Genomic DNA, 17,597 nt, shown 5'->3' on the forward strand with positions numbered 1-17,597 from the left:
ACCCTAAGGCTGTGATGTCTTTGTTACATTGTCCTGTTTGTCTTCTATGGATGGATTTTCCTTCAATATCCATGATCTCCCCTTTGAGATCCTCTCAGTCTATTTCATGGCATCAGAATGTGGGGATCACATGTTCAAGTCTCCTCTTTGGCCTGGGGACTTAGACATAATGTGTGCTTGTTAAGAACACTCTGGCACCCTATAGCCCATTGAAGACCTCAGGAAGCCAGCTTGCTGCAGCATGCCTTTAATACTGGCTTTTGGGATCTGACATAAAGACTGCTGTCCTTAGCCTTGCATTCTCTCTCAAGATGCTACAAGTATGGTGATTCTCTCTTATCCACAGTTCCCTTCATCTCAGTGCGCTCTTCTCTAGGAGTTCCTTGGACAGTTATAAATATACTTTACTTTCAAATCCCTATGTACAAATTATAGAATCTCATGTTGCTTTCAAGGTCTTACCAGCCACGGTAGGATAAACTGCCACTGCATCCTCATGATTGCTTTCACTTGCTTCCTTTAAAAGATAAGATACTTCATTAAATCAAAGATGGGTCGTAAATCAAGGTTGAACATTATATTATAATTGAGAACCAAACATCTTCTAACCACAGCCAGCACCAGAGGAGTGCTCCAGATATAAAACAGTAAGTCGCACACATCTGTTGCAGGATAGTTGATCACACTGTGAACCCCAAAGATCATGTTGTTTGCTGGAAAAATATGTTTCTAGTTGTGATATGGCTCAACCTTAGCACACACCTTTAATCCAAGAGCTTTCTGTTTGAATTAAATAAAAATCAACCATAGGCCAAAAAGTGAAGTGAACAACCAGTTAGCTGGGAATAAACATAGGTGAAAACCATAGAGAGTAAGAGGAAGTTAGGAGGACAGATAGAGACATGTGCAGAAGTAAAAGGGAAGGACATTAAGTTTGAGGGGGTTTTGAGACAATGTGGGGAAGATTTCCTTTTCCTTCTGGGTTGTTGGCCTAAAAGGAAATGTCAGCTGAGTGCTTTCTCTGCCTCTCTGAACTAGCAGGCTTTGACCACAGCTTCTGGCTCCCAATTGGTAAAATTGAATGATTGAGATGTTGTTTAAATAACAACATTTGGAGCCCAATCAGTGGCATGCCAAACAAATCATGCCAGCTCCAGACAAACTAAGAAGCCATCAGATTTGGGAAGTTACCTGGGAAGTCCTCAAGGGGAGAGTTAAGATGGGAAACATCATAATGCAAGGTGCCAGGATGCTATATATTGCTACTTTAGATAGTTTGAAAATAGAAGCAGAAAATGAAAAGCTAAATGAATTACTGGAATTGGCTCAATAGCAGTTATGATTATTATCATTTTAGTATTTCATTTTTTAAATTTTTTTTTTATTAATTTATTCTTGTTACATCTCAATGTTTATCCCATCCCTTGTATCCTCCCATTCTTCTCCCCCCCCCCCATTTTCCCATTATTCCCCTCCCCTATGACTGTTCCTGAGGGGGATTTCCTCCCCCTGTATATGCTCATAGGGTATCAAGTCTCTTCTTGGCAACCTGCTGTCCTTCCTCTGAGTGCCACCAGGTCTCCCCCTCCAGGGGACATGGTCAAATGTGAGGCACCAGAGTATGTGAGAAATTCATACCCCACTCTCCACTCAACTGTGGAGAATGTTCTGACCATTGGCTAGATCTGGGTAGGGGTTTAAAGTTTACCGCCTGTATTGTCCTTGGCTGGTGCCTTAGTTTGAGCGGGACCCCTGGGCCTAAATCTGCCTATCATAATGTTCTACTTGTAGGTTTCTAGGACCCTCTGGATCCTTCTACTTTGCTATTCTCCCATGCTTCTCTCATTTAGAGTCCCAATAAGATGTCCTCCCCTCTATCCCAGTTTCCTGGTAAGTGAAGGCTTTCGTGGGACATGCCCCTTGGGCTAGTATGCAGATATAAGTGAGTATATACCATTTGATTCTTTCTGCTTCTGGGTTAACTCACTCATTATGATCATTTCTAGCTCAATCCATTTATCCACAAATTTCGGGAATTCCTTGTTTTTAATAGCTGAGTAGTATTCCATAGTGTATATGTACCACAGTTTCTTTATCCATTCTTCTACTGATGGACACTTAGGCTGTTTCCATGTTCTGGCTATTATGAATAAGGCTGTTATGAACATGGTTGAGCAAATTTCCTTGTTGTGTGCTGGAGCATCTAGTATTTCATATTTTATCCTTAATAGACATAGTGGCTTTCTGTACCCTCTCAAAGTAAAAAGTTTAGAGATATATGAGAAGTAGACTAATAAGATAGAAGCTTTAGGCAAAATATTAGAATATTTATAAGTAAAAATGAGAAAAAAACTCAGACACTGACAAAGGAACTTAGAAAAGAACCTACTATGCCATTGCATGATGAAACTGAAGAGCGGATGGCCACAGTTGTTAGAAAACCTACATTAGTGTATCCAGTTACTATACAAGACTTACCAGGAGATGACAGGTACCCCCAATGTTATGAAGAAGTAAGATGGAATCCTATAAACATATCAGATTTGAGGAGATTTCAGGAAGCAATCATTTCATATGGTATGCACTCACCATATGTAAAATTGATATTAAATTCATGGGCAACTTAGAACAGAATTATACTCCAAAAGTGTAAAGATCTGGCAACAGCAATATTGGAAGCTGATCCTCAGTTACAATGGCAAACATGATGGAAAGAGGAGGCTAGGGCCATAGAACAATGACATAAGGCTGGAGGTATTAATATTTCCCAGGATCCATTGCTAGGTAAAGGTCAATATACTGAGCTAAAAAGGCAGCTTGAATTTGATAATCACACCTTAATGTTTGTCATTTAGCAGTTTTAAATGCTTGGGACAAGGATAAAGAATCAGGAGAGGTCTGAGTCATTTACTCAAATTATATAAGGCCCCAAAAGAAGCCTTCACTGGTTTGTTTGTTTGTTTGTTTGTTTGTTTGTTTGTTTTAAGATTAACTTAAGCTATAAATAGAACAGTATCAGATTCAGAAGACAGACAAATATTAATCAAATATCTGGCTTCTGAAAATGCTAATTCAGAATGCAAAGGGGTGATCAGACCTTTAAGGCAAGATCAGCACCAATAGATGAATGTATTAGAAATGCAGCTGATACTGGATCTCACATTTGTGATGCTACTCTGATAGTAATTTCTAAAAGTTTTAAGAAAAATCAAAATGTTAGATGACTTAATTGTGGCAAACCAGGTCATTTGAAAAGGGATTATAGGCAAGGTATTCCTAGAAATAATGTTGTTTCTAGAGATAAAAAAAAAAAAAAAATACCCTAGCCTTCTGGAGTATGCAGAAGATATTGCAAAGGACAACATTGGTCTAGTGAGTGCAGACTAATAACGGACAAGCAAGGTAACTCTGTGCCATTGGGAAATGCCCAAGGAGCCTCCCTCAGGCCCAAATATCAAACGTGATTCAATCACTCCCTGTCAGTTTCAGAGAAACTCATTCATAGAGCAATTAAAAGATTTAATTCTGTTTTTAAAAACAACACAGTTCTGGATGTACCCAAGGACATAACAGCTTCAATAGATAAAACAAAAAATTCAGGAGAGACCAGAAACAAGTATTTTGGCAAACTGATATAAATGATCAGAGACCAAAGCTAAAAATACAAATAAATGGCACTGAAATTGAAGATTTAGTAGTCAAAGAAGCGGATATAACAATAATCTCACCATGGCCACTTTAGGAGTTAAATATGCAGCATCCAGGGATTGAAACTTTAGCCCAGATAAAACAAAGTACAAGATGAGTATGGAGTATAGAGCCAGAGGGACAAATAGGAAGATTAAAGTCATATGTGGCTAATATAGGCATGAATTTATGGGGATGTGATTTGCTGTGCTGTAACCTGCTTTAAACTGTAGCTCCTCTGTTAACACCTGCTTTTCTCTTTAGTATAACAGATGCCATTTTGTTTTTAATTCTCCATTTTTATTACAAAGTGAAATTAAGTTCAGGTTCTCAGGCCCTACCTGCCTGAGAACCTTCAAAAGCTTTTACTTACAACTGAACACTCTGCTTGAATTAATGATATATGTTCTACTTAAACAAAACAACGATACCCTACTATGTTCCTTTCTCCCAGAACAGTGGAGAACTGGAAAGTCCCCAAGCCTATATCTTAGCCAATCAGCTTAAAATGTTTTGTCTAGCTACCTGGATACTCAAAACAAAATCAATTCTTCTTATGTTTAGCTAACCAAAATGATATAATGCTGCCCTCTCTTTGCTTCCCACTTGGTTACTGGTCATTGCCTGGTTATGGTTTTTCTTATAAAAAGCCCTGCTTTAGAAACAGGCCAGTGTCACAACTAGGCTCCTGAGTTCTTTCTGTGCCCATGACTGCAATCAGCCTTGTCTTGGGGTATGCATTCACTCAATAAACCATCAGTATCTCACTGAGATTGGTGCTCAAAAGGTTTGTGTGGGAATTCTTGTATTACAACAGTTGCAGCAATGGAAAACACAGATTATCATTCCTCCAATCTCAGAAACAAACTATAAAATAAAGAATACTTCTGAGAAAAATATTAAAAGGTTTATCCAGAACAGTCACAGTCAATTCAGGTTGTATATAAGCAGGACACAAAGCTGTTGGTCTTTCAAAGGTACCAACCACCCTACCTTTAAAATGGTTAACCAAGCATGAACAAATTTAAAAATATTTTTTCAAATGATAATTCACAAAAGGCACACCTGCATTACTGGCATAAAATGAAAAAATGGGCTATTCTGTTTTGTTTTTTGAGATAGGATTTATCTGTGTAGCCTTGATTGTCTGGACTCACTTTGTAGACCAGGCTCGCCACAAACTCACAGAGATACACAGGGTCCTCTGCCTCCCTGAGTGCTAGGATTACATGCCAACATGGCTAGCTAAAAATGGGTTTTCTTAAACCATGTGTCTTGTTTTCTTTTTTGTTTGTTTTGTTATTTTGTTGGGTTTTGTTTTTTGTTTTTCAAGACAGGATTTCTGTGTGTAGCCCTGGCTGTCCTGGGATTCACTCATAGACCAGGCTAGCCTTGAACTCAGAGAAATCACCCTGGCTCTGCCTCCTGAGTGCAGGGATTAAAGACATGTGCCAAACCACATGTCTTAATTCCATGTTAGAATGTTAGACTATAGATTGCTCCACAGCTTTTCAACCTCCACCTTCTGCATAACCAGTGGACACCTTCTGGTTGACTGTTGGACTCTACCTAGGCAGGATCACTGCTATGCTGACAAATACCTGTCCCTAGTCTACCCAGCAACCTATGACATCATCATCTGCCTGCTACTAGGTGTGCTAGCTGCCCAGGATATAAAAAGGGCAAACTAACTCTCTCTCTCTCTCTCTCTCTCTCTCTCTCTCTCTCTCTCTCTCTCTCTCTCTCTCTCTCTCTCTCTCTCTCTGTGTGTGTGTGTGTGTGTGTGTGTGTGTGTGTGTGTCTCTCCTCTCTTTCTCTTCCTCTTCCTTTCTTGCTATTTCTGTCTACCTTTCTGTTTCTCTCTTTCTCTCTGGGGCACCCCTCCCCCTTTCCTGCTCTCTCATGCTTCTATAATAAACTTCTCCATATCATATCTGTTACCTGGCATCTTATTTTTCATATTTAGCATCAGCTTCACACAACAAACTGCTCAGGACAATCAAATTTCTGAATTCATATGAAACTAACATGACATTTTACAGAACTCTGAACTCAAAAATACTTAATCCTAGGACTTCCAAATACAATCAAGCTGGACATTGTAGAAAGCTTGCCAGAAATAGTTTCATTATTATAAATAGTCTTATTGTGTTAGTGTTAAAAGCTTTCCTTTTTATTTAGATAAAAACAGGGAAATGTTGCAGACTATTTGATCATACTATGAACCCCAAGATTGTGTTGTTTATTGGAAAAATCTGTTTCTAGTTGTGGTGTGGCTCAGCACTAACATACACCTTTAACCCAAGAGCTTTCTGTTTGAATTAAATAAAATCAATTATATTAAAGACGCAGAACAAGCAGCCTAGGGAGTAAATACAGGAGAAAAAAAACAGAGAGTAAGAGGAAGTCAGGTGGAGGAATAAAGAAGCACATAGGAAGTAGAAAGGAGGAACATTGAACTTGAGTTTTTTGAGATGGTGTGGGAAGGAACTTTTCTTTCTTTGGGGATGTCGGCTAAGGAGGAAGGTCAGCTGGATGCTTTTTCTTGCCTCTCTGATCTAGCAGACTTTCATCCTGGTATCTGGCTCCTGAGACTTTATTGATAAATTCAAACAATTGATATTTTGTTAAACACAGCACACATCTGCAAGGGTGTGTTCCTAGATGGTGCATTTATGATATATGCATCCTGTCTATGGGGGAGCACTGTGTGGGTGATCGAAATTGTAAGGTCTAGAACAGGAATAGTCCTGCCACATCACTAAGCACTGCCTCTGTGCTTAGTCATTAGAAACTGCGTGTTTACCATCACACACTGGGATGGATGCAGAAAGAGCATAACCCACACATTTTATGAGAGAGAGATTATCATGTCGTGTAGCTGGTCTGAACTCCCTATGTATCAAGGGCAGCACTGAACTCCTTGTCCTCCTTTCTTCATGTCCCAACTGCTGGTTTTATAGGCATGAGCCTCCTCACACTTCTGGCTTCTGTGTCATGTTTTTCTTCTCTGGGACTCCAAGCCTCTTACCACACCTAGTTTTATTCAGAGCTGAAGATCTCTTGGTGCCCATTAGGGGACATCTAGTACCTGAGCTACATCCCCTGCACTTGCAATGTCAGCCCCACATCTGACAAAGGGATGATATCCAAAATATATACAGATCTCAAGGAACTGGACATCAACACACCAAATAACCCAACTAAACAATGGGGTACAGAGCCAAACTAAGAATTCTCAACAGAGGAATCTTGAATGGCCGAGAAACACTTAAGGAAATGCTCAATGCCATTAGCCATCAGGGAAATGCAAATCAAAACAACTCTGAGATTCCATCTTATGCCCATCAGAGTGGCTAAGATAAAAAACTCAAGGGACAGCACATGCTGGCAAGGATGTGGAACAAGGGGAACATTTCTCCATTGCTAGTGGGAGTGCAAACATATACACTCACTTTAGAATTCAATTAGCAGTTTCTCTAAAAATTGGGAATAGATCTACCTCAAGACCCCACTGTACCACACCTGCGCATACCCAAAGAACACGCAATCCTACCACAAGGACACTTTTCAGCCATGTTTATAGCAGCTTAATTCATAATAGCCAGAAACTGGAAACAACCTAGATGTCCCTCAACAAAAGAACGGATAAAGAAACTGTGGTACATTTACACAATGGAGTATTACTTGGCTATTAAAAACAATGACAGCATGAAATTTGCAGGCAAATTAATAAAATTAGAAAAGATCGTTCTGAAAGAGGTAACCCAGATCCCAAAGGACAAACATAGTATGTACTCACTTATAAGTAGAATGTTAGCTGTAAAGTAAAGGATACCATGCTACAATCCACCCAAAGACACTAAATCACAAGGATGGCTCAAGTGGGGATGTGTTCATCTCATGGAGAAGAGGAAATAAAACAGACATTGTGGGTGGATGGAGGAATGTTGGCGTGATGGTTTTGTGCACTATGTATTCAAATGCTGATTTCTGTGCCCAGAGAGTTGATACAAGCCTCACTTTGGCATTGTTAATGACCTCTTGCCTCAGTATTTTGTAAATGCTCCTCTCACCTTCTGATTGGTTTTAATAAAAATCTGATGGCAAATAAGCTGAGGAGGATTAGGAGACAAGACTCCCGGGAGAGAGAGAGAAAGAACCCGAGGAAAGAAACGGGCACAATGGAATAAGGCTATGAAACATGGAAGAGGTATGAAATGAAGAGAGGTAAAGGACCATGCCGCAGCCAGACGTGGTGTCTCATGCCTTTAATCCCAGCACTCGGGAGGCAAAGGCAGGCAGATCGCTGTGAGTCTACAAAGCAAGTCCAGGACAGCCAAGGCTACACAGAGAAACCCTATCTCTAAAAATCAAAAAACAAAAACAAAAAACAAAACAAAACCATGCAGCAGAACATAGATTGAACATAAACTAATATAAATGGGTTAGCTAGTTAGGAATAACAGTCTAACATAAGGACTAAAGCTATTATAAATAAATAAATAAATATAATGCCATTATTCAGAGCTAAAATGGGCGTAGAAAGGCTTTAAGGTTACATTTATGGCACACCTAGGTCCTCTGCACATATGTAACACTTGTGTATCTTGAGGGAATAGGAACTGTTTCTGATTCTGTTGCCTGCCCTTGGGATTGATTCCCCTACTGAGCTGCCTGTTTAGCCCCAACAGAAGATGTGCCTAGTCTTACTGGGTCTGGTGTTTATCAGGAATAAGTCTAAAAAATCTCAGCAATAGACTTCTTACAGGAGAAGGGCTGACTGTCCGTTTCATGAAGCTACATATGGTGTCTCCCTCGTTCACTGTGAAGTTCCTGTCTGCACTTGTCCTTGATAATGCTTATTATATACCTGTGGAATTTATTTAATTAGGATACATTTACAACTGATGTTGCTGTTCAACCACAGGATCATAGGCTGCTGAGTCAGAGAAGGGGCGGGGCTCATTACCGTGGCTTCCAGAAGGACATCAGGGCTCTGAAGGGCTGGAAACTCCTGTGCAGAAGACTTCAGGTTTTGAAGAAATATACAGCTATGCAGAGAAGATAAAAGTCATAAAATAGTTCAGTGGAGTTGCATGTGTGTTAGCTGTTTAAAAACATGAAGATCAGCGTGAAGTAGAAAGCAACGTTCTCAGTGGTTCTGTCAGTGTCGCATCCTGTAAAGTCTGATTCAGTCTGTGGCTCTCAGTAATAATGAGTGTGGTGTGTAAAGTAACAGTGAGGACATTGGGCGTGACACCAGCTAACACGAGCTTAAAGAGTGAAAACACGAACCCAGCAGTGTGGGAGCAGAGGCAAGGGGGTCACTAGGGCTTGCTGGATGCTAGCTTAGCTCCAGTTCAGAGAGACCCTGTCCCAAGGGAACAGGTGGGGACTTAAAGAAGAGGATACTCCCTGTCTCCCTGTGGCCTTATATAGTACACACAATGAACACATTTGCACATACAAACACACATTAACCAAATAAACAAAGTAGAAATAAATAACTTTTAAAAATACTAAATGAGAAAATTATAGAGTTAATAGAAAAAGAACAACAAAAGACAGAGAAAATCTAAACAAAGTGTGCAATTTAGAATTTAGTTAATAATTTATTACCATATCAACTATTGTAAAACTGTCAAAATGAAAGTAACACATAAGATCCAAGTGTGCCACCTACATGAAATTTATGTTAAATGTATGAACATAGATATCACACAACTAAACTTTAAAGTATAATATCCAGGGCTTGGAGCTTGCATGGTGGGCAAGTGCCATTTTATATAATACAGAATAAGAACAATTATGAGATAATTATAAAAACCAATAGGTAAGACTTATACAGAGAGCCAGACAAGGTGGTGCACACCTGTAATCTTAGCAATTGGGAGGCAGAAGAAGATGGATCTCTGTGAGTTCGAGGCCAGCCTGGTCTGTAAAGTGAGTCCAGGAGAGTCAGGGATACATAGAGAAACCCTGATTTTAAAACAAAACAAAACAAAGACTATGTATATATATTATGTATATATATTATATTTAGCAACAACTTTGAAGAACATAATATTTATCCTATCTTATGAGAGTCTAAAGTTTTTTACCTGAATTACTTGCTATCCACCTATTTACCTGAAACATCTATCTAGACTTTAAAATCTTTTTAATACCTAAACAACTAAGCTTAATTGCAAAACTAAAATAATCTAAGCTTCAACCCCATCAGAGACTTGAGAAAGAATAAAATTAATTACTTAAGTAAACAGGAAATGCAGGTTAGCAACTTCTAAAATTAAAAAATAACAGAGACAGTTTATTGCCTGGACAGCCACCCAAAACTCTCTATACTGTTGGATCATCATCTTCAACCTTCTGGACCAGTATATCTGACAGACATATTTGTGAAGTAGGAACTATTTAGGACTTGTTTACTCTGTCTTGGCAGAGTTCCACAGTCAACTCAGCCTGCATCTACGCTTGCCCATTTTACACAGAATTCTGTCTGTTGTAGAAATAAAGACATTTTCTTCGCCTAGTGCCTTTGCCACAATTGAAGCCATCTGCATATGGAGGGTTGTTTGTTTGTTTGTTGATGTTCATCATCTTCTTTGAGGTAGGCTGGGTGCTATCAGGAGTTGACCTGTCTTGTTATTAAAGAATCTTTAAATAATAAAACATCTTGAAATGCTATATTTTATAGGTCGTAGAGATTTTTGAAAACCGTATCTATTTAGGGAATCATTTCTATCTGTTAAACCTAGGATGTATATTCCTGTGCTAAATTAGGCTAGTATTTTACATGACCATAAATCTGATTGACTATCGATTAACTTGCATTATTGAGTTATCCTAAGTAGCCTACTATAGCAGTTTTAAAAGTATTGGAAGTAAACCTTGTATTATAAATTAATTGTATGGGTACAATACCTTATACCAGAGTAGGAATATATATTGTGTATGACAAAGATAACCTTAAAATTGAAGTCTGTGCCAATGTATCAAAAATAAACTTATTTTGTATCAATATACAAAATTCTATACCAATGAACTAAAAATAATCTTATTTGAGAGTAGCAAATTCCTAAGTTGATGAGTAGTCAATAATCTTCCTTTTCTATCATCTCTAGATATTTTCTATATTTCCCTCTTTCTTTTCAACTTCTATCTTCGTATCTTCATATATAAGAAAGAAAAAATGAGAAAGAGAGAGAGAGAGAGAGAGAGAGAAGAAAAAGAGAAAAATTCCTGGGTCTGATTCTGTCTCCCAGCTTCATACCCTTTCTCAACCCACTGAATTCAATTGGTGCTGCTCAAGTGTGAGTGGACATGGTACTGTCCAGCAGCGCTTGGGAGCCTAACGAGGCCCACACCTTGAAGACACTGACTCCAGAAGACACAAGTGTCAACAGCTCCTCTCCTGCAGCTGGGGCTTTGAGTGGATGGTTTGTGCGGTCTCCTATAGATGAGCTCCTGAGTGTAGAACCCTGTTGTGTACAAAGCAAAGCAAAGCAAACCAAGCAGTCCTCTACCTTCTCCAGCACTTAGACTCCCCTGGGACTCTCTTCTGCAATGTCCCCTGAGTATGGGAAGAGGAAGTATCTTCCTTAGGAATAATCAGTCCATGGTCACTTACTCTCTGACCTTTGAACTTGTTGTAAGTCTCTGGAATTCTGTTCCTGTTAAGCTCTGAATTTATGCTCAAATAAACATCCTCAAATAAACATCCTCAAATAAACATCCTCAAATAAACAACTGAGAGTGCAGGGGTGTCCTAGAGAGACCCTTGGATGATAGGATATGGTTGGTATTGCCAGTTATCATTTTATATCTTGCTGTCCTCTAAACAAAAGCTGGGTGTGGTGGAGCAGGCCTGTCACCCAGCACTTGGGAGGTGGAGACAGTAGTATTAAGAGTTTAAGGCCATCCTCCCTAAATACTGAGTTTGAGGCCACCCTGGGTTTCTGAGACTCTGTCTCAAGGACCCCTCAGCCAGCTCCCCTCCCCCCATCATCAGAGTCAGCCATCCAGGTGTTACAGTAGCACATGCCTGTGCATCTGTAGTCATGTGGCTGAGCCAAGAAGATGTGAGTTCAAGGCAAACCTGAGCTCTATAACAAATCAACCAAAACTAAGATCTAACTATGATGAGAAAAATCTAGACAGGGAGAGTATCAGGGAAGAAAGGGATGAGGACGGAAGGGTGTGTCCATCTCAGTGGGAGCCAGAGGAGTGAGCAGACACAGTCCACAGATAAAACATGCATAGTGAGGGAATAACTGATGCAGGAAGTTCAAAGTAAAGACACTTCATTCTGCTTACTTGGGAAAAAACTTGGTGTGATCTGCTAATGGGTCGTCACCTTCCTCCCTCTTTGACATACATCCTCCACAGGAAAAACACCGGACAATGTCCTCTTTCCCTAGAAAAATGAAACGGGGTCAGTTCAACAGCACAGACATGTCAACTCACAGGACGATGACTCCAGATTTCACTGGTGAAATCCTACTTGCATCTCCAGATGGACTGTGTGGCAACATCATGGACAGTTCACACAGGACTCTTGGCCTTTTAGTAGGGTAGTGAGTAATAGTCACTGAGTGTTTAATGCACCCTGAGCCTTGATGAAACGGCTCTCAAACCCATCATCCTGAAAGATTTGCCACCAGAATCTGGAACAGGAGCTCCGTGACAGCAGAGACTTCTGTCTGTTCTGGACACTAATGACATACTGGACATTCACAGACAGAGGCAACCAACAAGCAATTGCTGACTGAGTCAATCAGACAGAATATACTTGTAGCTGGGGGCAGGAGAGAAGAACAAATGTTCAAGCTTCTGTGCAAGCTAGAGTATGAACAAACACTTGTCCCTCCTCACATTATTGCCAGCTACATTTCACTAGAAATAGGAGCACGCCATCCATGAGAGCTGAGGAAGGCCGGCAAGAGGAGACAGAGTGTTAAGACCATGTGGTAAGAAGATCTTTGTGCCAACGGAATATGTTTGTTGGATGAAGGGACTGCAGGATCCGCAAGTCCAGAGGCTGAGCGCTGAGGGAACTATGGAAAACTGAAGACTTGGTGGAGCCCCAAAGAGATCTGTGACAAATGATGAAGACTAAAGAAAGATGCAAGAGCAGGGTTAGAATATGTGGTAGACACAAGACACCGACTCGGGTGCTGAATCTCAGCATGGAGAGCACCGGCTGCTCTTGCCAAGGAGTCCGGTTTGGTTGGAGCCCACACATGATGGCGCTCAGTCAACTTTAAATCCAGTTCCAGGACCCAGTGCTCTGTCCGGCCTGTGAGGGTGCCATGCACGCATGTGGCACACTTACTTCAGGGAAACACTCACACACATAAACATAAAAACAAAGGGGAAAACCCTGACTCACCTGTGTAGGAAAGGCCTGCTCTGACCAGAGCCTCAACAGCCACAGGTGATTCGCGGGGCCAGTCCTTAAAAGTGTCCATCCTCAGTTCTTCATTGGCAAACACGCTGTCATTGCAGTAAGCTTGGGGAAAAGATGTAGGTGAGAGCAGCAGGCTGTGGTCGCCAAGTTCAAGTTAGCTGTGAGTGTGGTGGAAGGACCTGATGATCTGCACCTGTGTCAAAGTGACTGAGGGTGGTGAGGAAGGCAGGGAGGGGCAAAACACTCAAGAGCGACCGGGCTAGAACAGCTGGAGCAGAGTGCTGGGACCGGGGTAGTCCATCCATTCCCTTCATTTCCATTGTGATCAATGTGTTAAAATGCAACTTAGACTATGCTTGATCATCTAGAATCAGGATATGACAAAATCCAGAGGAGACTCCTGCTTCCAGAGTCAGTGTCAAGATTTGAGAAAGGTCCTTTCCCCTGAGGCTCCCTTAACACAGTCTCTTAGATGGCTTGGGTCAGAGATGACCTTGCTGAGGGGTCTCCATGACACTGCTCACCTCATCCTGGCCTCTGGACACTGGTCCATGTCTTCTCCACACTGTGAGGACTTGAAGATTGAAGTGCACTTGCCTTGGTCTCACAAGCCTCTCACAGTGAACGCTTTCCTGTGTTCACACTTAATCCCCAGATTAGGATTTCTCTCCTTTTGCTTTAAGTATTTCTCTGGCATAGAGAATACTACACTTTGCAGTGTAGAAACCTTTCCTTTATTTTACTGTGACCTCTATTAAGGCACAAGGGCACAGGGAGAAGGCTCTACTCTTTCCTTACTGCTCACCATGTGTTCTCTGGCTGGAGCAGGCTGCCACTTCAGACTTTCTTTGGCTTCCTTCTGTATCTGACCCTTCCCTTCACCTTGTCAGGAAGCTGTTTCAGGACTTACGGTTCTGTGTGTGTTCATGTGTGTACGGGTGTGTGTGCATGTATAGACTCCCATCTGTGGAGTCAGAGGACAGCCTTCACTGTTCCTCACATCTGTTGAGTCATAGGACAGCCTTTACTGCTTCTCACATCTGTGGAGTCAGAGAGCTGTAGGGATTCTGCTCTGCAATGGCAAGATGGCAGCAAGATCAAAGGCCGCCACAGCCATTACTACCACCACAGCCTAGACCGGGGAACCACTGTGGCTATTACCTCGGGGGCCACCACCACTGCCACCAAGGCCACCGCTACCCCTGCTGGGGCATCTTCTGCTCCTGTAGCTAGTGCCACGGAGAGACACTCACATTGACACTCACACACACAGACACTCACATACACACTCACACTCTGAAACTCCCTCTCTCTGTCTCTCTCTCTCTCTGTCTGTCTCTCTCTTTCTCTCTCTCTCTATCTCTATCTCTCATCTCTCTCTATCTCTCTCTCTTTCTCTCTCTCTCATCTAGGGATTTCTCTGTGCCTAACACTACCAATCTCCACACCCAACCCTATGACAGAATACCTTCCTCAAGCTGAGGGGAGCCTATTGCCCTCCCCCTCCCCTAACCCCGACCAGTCCTTTGGCCCAGAAGGGCTGACACCCAAGGACTATGTAGCCTTAAGCAGTGGGCCACTAAAATTTAAAGAAGCTTGCTGCCAGTCCTCCTACCCACCTCAGGGCAGTCACCCCCTCCTTCCTATCCTGTGGTTTTGGAGACAAAATGGCCAAGGCTCCTTCCGGTCAGTGCCTCAGCAAGAACTGTCCAGCAAGAACTATTGCTGCCTCAGCCAACTCTTGATTGCTGCCTCTATGGGAGCTGTCTATGGTGTCTATTCCTGCTTCAGCCAACTGTTCAATGAAAACTGGACACTTTTCCTGCCTCAGAAAGCCTACTGTGGCTGCCATGGGAGCTGTCCATGATAACACAGCCTTTCCTGCTTCAATCTACTGCCTTCACAATGGGCTGTTTATAACTCTTTGGCACATTGTAAACTTTATTACCCCTTAAGTATTTATGTATATGTAGCCAGACTTTTAGCTACTTTTCTTTTATCTACTACCCTTTTCAACATTTATTCCACCCCTCCAATCTCACAACTAGGTACAAGAGAAAGACAGAGGGGAGAGGGGGCATCAGTATTGTTAGGCTACTTCCTGCTGATTAGGGGCATCAAGTTCCCTGGAGCCAGCTAGGTCTTCTACATCAGGATATTCAATATCTTCTACTCATCTCTTTGTGCAAACCCACTTGACAAAGAGCAACCAACCTCAATAACAGCAAACAGCAACTACCACCAGCAGCAGCAGCAGCCACAGCAGGAGCAGCAGCAGCCACTGCCCCTCTTGGGACTCTAACATTTATAAACCTACTCAAGAGTCCCCAGAATTCCAAACATCAACCAGTTGCAGAAACTATCTGCAGTTGGAAAAACCACACCCCTTTCAGAGCATGAGGCAAATGACAGTCAGCTATTGTGGACAATCAGAAGCAGTCACATATCCCACATCTGGGATTAAAACAAAAACATAGTTCCATAATATTTCTGTGTTTTTAAAGAAACCAAAATTCTCACTAGATATATGTGTGAGTGTTTTGCCCTGGTGTATGTAAGTATACTACATGTGTGCCTAGGGACTCAGGTGGCCATAGAAAATGTCAGATTTCCTTGAGAGGGAGGTACAGGTTGTTGTAAGCCCCTACCATGTAGACACTTTGAACTGAACCTAAGTCCTCAGCAAGAACAACAAATATTCTTAACATCTGAGACATCCCTTCACTCTCATTTATTGGGGGGCAGTGTGCATGCACAATGATTTGCTATGGAGCATAAGCCAAGCTATCCTTCAACTTGTGATGTTTCCACCTCAGCTTTCTTAGTGCTGGGATTACAGGCATGGACCTCTATACTTGTAACTGACCTCGTAGCCAGTACTGCCCTCACACCTGATATGATAGTCCAACCTGGCCATAAGCACTTCCTTCTGCCTTCCAAGAGCAGGGACTGCAGAAATGAGCAATCATACTCCGTTGACCATAGAATTCTTATGTATTATGTTTTCATCCTGCCCACTGTCCCTTGTCCCCATGTCTCTGACCTCTACTGGGACTGAACAACCATACTCAGTTGACCATAGAATTCTTATGTTTTATGATTGTTTTCATTCTGTCCACTGTCTCTTGTCCCCATGTCTCTGACCTCTGCTGGGACTGAACTCAGAGCATGTCCTACTTGCTTTATAGATGCTCTGCAACTGAGCTAAATTCCAGCAGTAAGGTTTTGTCTTCCTGTGGGTCCTGGAATGGAACCAAAGGCCTTGCCTGTGCTAGTCAGGGGAGTAATAGCCTCAGCCCTGTCACCTCATTCTAGTGTTCATATTCCTTAATCCCTTAATGGCACACTGAGCCATTTCAGAATGCTTTGAGGACTGGGATGTAGCTCAGTCAGTAGCATGCTCTCCAAGCATTCAGGGTATTTTGGTTCCATCCACAGCATCTAAGAAGCTCTGTCTCAACATTCAGCAAGAGGGAAGAAAAGTTCAGGATTCATTTGAGTTTGAGGACAGCCCAGGATAGAAGGGACCCTGAAAAATGATTCCTAATCATTTTATCCAAAATTTTAGTTAAGGGGAACATCCATTACAACACTAACCTATCATAGTTAGCTATGCTCACCTACACTAAAAACTAAGGCACTTCAATGGCTCCATGGTACAGATGCTTGCTACTAAACATGACATCTTTTTAATTAATTTTTGGAACCTACATATAATTTGTCCTCTGGCTTCTGCATGTTCACACATGGAACCCATGAATACACACATGCAATAAGTAAATAATTGAGTGTAATTTTTTAAATTTGACTTTTAAAGACTCACCTATTTTTATTTCTGATCTAGGTGTTTTATCTGCATGTTTGATTATACAACATGTGTGCAGGGGTCATGGAGGTCAGAGGAGGGCACTGGATCCTCTGGAACTGGACTTGCAGAGTTGTCAGCTGCCAGAGTGCTATGACTCAAACCTGAGTCCTTTGCAAAAGCAGTAAGTGCATTAACCAATGAGCCATCTCTCCTGCCCATAAAGTAGAGACAAAAATAAGCTGAAGTCATTCCATAATAGGGAAATCACCTATGAAAACAATTTTTAAAGAAAGTTGCTGAGGGCTGGAAAGATGGCTCCACGGTTAAGAACACTTGCTGCTCTTACAGAGGACCTGGGTTCAACTCTCATATCAGGCAGGCCACAATGCCTGTTACTCCACCTCCAAGGGATCTGATGCCCTTGTCTGTCTTCCAAAAGCACACATACACAGACATACACAGACACAGACACACAGACACAGACACAGAGGCAGACACACATACACATGGGGGGAGGGGAGTGAGTGTGTGTGAGAGAGAGAGAAAGAGAAAGAGAGAGAGTCCAAAAATAAAGGAAAGAAACAACAAAGCCTTAGGAATGTGCCTGAGGTTTTACCTGATGTCATAGGTAATTCTCTTCTGACCCAGGAATTCACAAAATGTTCTCCCTGAGGAAAAGAAATTCAGGTG

General features: G+C 41.7%; 1 protein-coding gene and 1 pseudogene across 1 annotated transcript in view; one reads left to right on the forward strand and one right to left on the reverse strand.

Annotated features, from left to right (window-relative positions):
• Positions 1 to 17,597, forward strand: part of Taf9 (TATA-box binding protein associated factor 9) — a 720,252-nt gene that overhangs the window by 520,524 nt on the left and 182,131 nt on the right. The window lies entirely within an intron of this gene.
• LOC127212363 (baculoviral IAP repeat-containing protein 1a-like) overlaps positions 1 to 17,597 on the reverse strand; it is a 42,963-nt pseudogene that overhangs the window by 17,688 nt on the left and 7,678 nt on the right.

The sequence above is a fragment of the Acomys russatus genome, chromosome 30 (genome assembly GCF_903995435.1).
Source record: "Acomys russatus chromosome 30, mAcoRus1.1, whole genome shotgun sequence".
Classification (NCBI taxonomy): Eukaryota; Metazoa; Chordata; class Mammalia; order Rodentia; family Muridae; genus Acomys; species Acomys russatus.